The sequence below is a fragment of the Trichechus manatus genome, unplaced genomic scaffold, assembly GCF_000243295.1.
Source record: "Trichechus manatus latirostris isolate Lorelei unplaced genomic scaffold, TriManLat1.0 scaffold00148, whole genome shotgun sequence".
NCBI lineage: Eukaryota > Metazoa > Chordata > Mammalia > Sirenia > Trichechidae > Trichechus > Trichechus manatus.
This window is the reverse complement of record NW_004444084.1, coordinates 5,387,795-5,389,696: the sequence shown is the minus strand read 5'-3', so window position 1 is coordinate 5,389,696 and position 1,902 is coordinate 5,387,795. Positions and strand designations below refer to the sequence as shown.

General features: G+C 33.7%; 1 protein-coding gene across 2 annotated transcripts in view; it reads left to right on the top strand.

Annotated features, from left to right (window-relative positions):
* CNTN5 (contactin 5) overlaps positions 1 to 1,902 on the top strand; it is a 1,437,272-nt gene that overhangs the window by 530,590 nt on the left and 904,780 nt on the right. The window lies entirely within an intron of this gene.

Below are 1,902 nucleotides of genomic sequence, written 5' to 3'. Positions count from 1 at the left end.
TTTTATGTTTATGTTTCCTTTGTGTATTACTTTGTAATGAAGTGAGCAAATGAAAATTGAATAAGGCTTCAATTTATTTCATTTTCTTAGTCTTCCTCTCTACTGCTTTATTCTCCAAACAGAAAATTAGGAAAAAAAAAAAAATGACAAAACCAAAACTAACCTTAACTTACTACTTTGTACAAGTACATATTAAAGGTTATGTATCTTATCTCCTCAGTCACAATTAATACCCACTTCAATTCTCTGTCAATATTAAGTACCCAAATTGATTTATGAAAAGGAAATAATTCAATCTGTGGATATAAAACTCAAGAATATCCACACTATATAAGGTCAATCTTGGAAACATGCTTAAAATTGAAATATAAAAGAATAATCATGCGTTTAAAAGGTTTTTATCATTAAAATTATACTACAATTAACCTTACAGTTGAAAATCTAGAAAGACACTCACATATCTATATGTAGCTGAATTTGAAATATGTAAAAGTTTGGGTAGATTTGATTTGTTGCTCTGAGTCTCCCTCATTCTGGACTGCTGTCATCCCAGAAAGAACAATCGTTGATGCTCTGGGTCCAAAATAACAGTTATATGTGCTCCCAAGATGAGGCAGCCATGCTGAAATGGGAGAAAGCTCCTGGTCCTATTTTATAAACTCCTCAGATATATATTTTTTAGAAAAACAACAACAAGTTCATTTTATATTTATAGTAATATTGTTGACAAAAATGTAAAAAAAAAAATTGTGATAAATACCATTCTCAAAAACTGCAGTGAAAAGGAACAGTGATAACTCACAATGATATTTTATACCTTCATAATATCTCCATCTGCTTCCAAAATACAAAATGTCTTCCAAACTCAATCAAACAATATAAGCAATCTGTATGTCCCAAATTTGGAATCACAGGTGTACTTCATCTTGTTAGAAATGAAGTCAATTTTTACTTTTATATATTTTTCTGTCTGGATCACATTCCTACCTCCTTCTATTTTGCTTGACTTAATACTGTCTGTTCTTCAAGGCCCACTTCTCCAAGAAGCTCATTTTCTGGTCTAAGTCAGCTATTTCTACAATGGAAAGGCAGGTTAGCTAAGACATTAAAAGTACAGGCTGGTTTTAACAACTCTGTTGTTTAAAAGCTATGTCACCTTGAGCAAGTTGTTTAACATTTCTGTACATCATTTTCTTATCCACAAGTAGAGATGGCATGTTATTAACTACTAAACTATTTAAGGCACAAAAAGCACTTTGAACAGTGACTGGCATATGTAAGTACCCAATATGTGCTACGTGTTGGTAATTCTTATTGTTACATTCTTCCACGGTAGTCTGTACTTCCCCTATCATGACATTAACCAACCAACCAACTCATTGCTGTTGAATCGATTCGAACTCATAGCGACCCTATAGGACAGAGTAGAACTGCCCCATAGGGTTTCCATGGAGCACCTGGTGGATTAGAACTGCTGACCTTTTGGTTGGCAGCCATAGCTCTTAACCACTATGCCACCAGGGTTTCCTGTCTTGACATTAACTACTGTATAATTACTGCTTATTTAATTGACCATTTTTCCAGAAAGACGATAAGGTCCATTCAGGCAAATACTGTATTTCTTTTATTTGCAACAATATCATCAATGCCTATCATAACACCTGAGATAAAGTACATAGAGCCCTGGTGGCACAGTAGCTAAGCACTCAGCTGCTAAACAAAAAAAAGGTCAGCAGTTTGAACCAACTCTTAATGCATGTTTGTTGAATGATTAAAGTCTCTACTATGTCATAGGTACTGTGTGGAAAGTTTACATATGTTATCTTTTTGAAATTTCACAATAACCCAGGAACAAAATTAGTAATATATCCTACAGAAAAGGAAACTGAGGCTCAGTCTTCA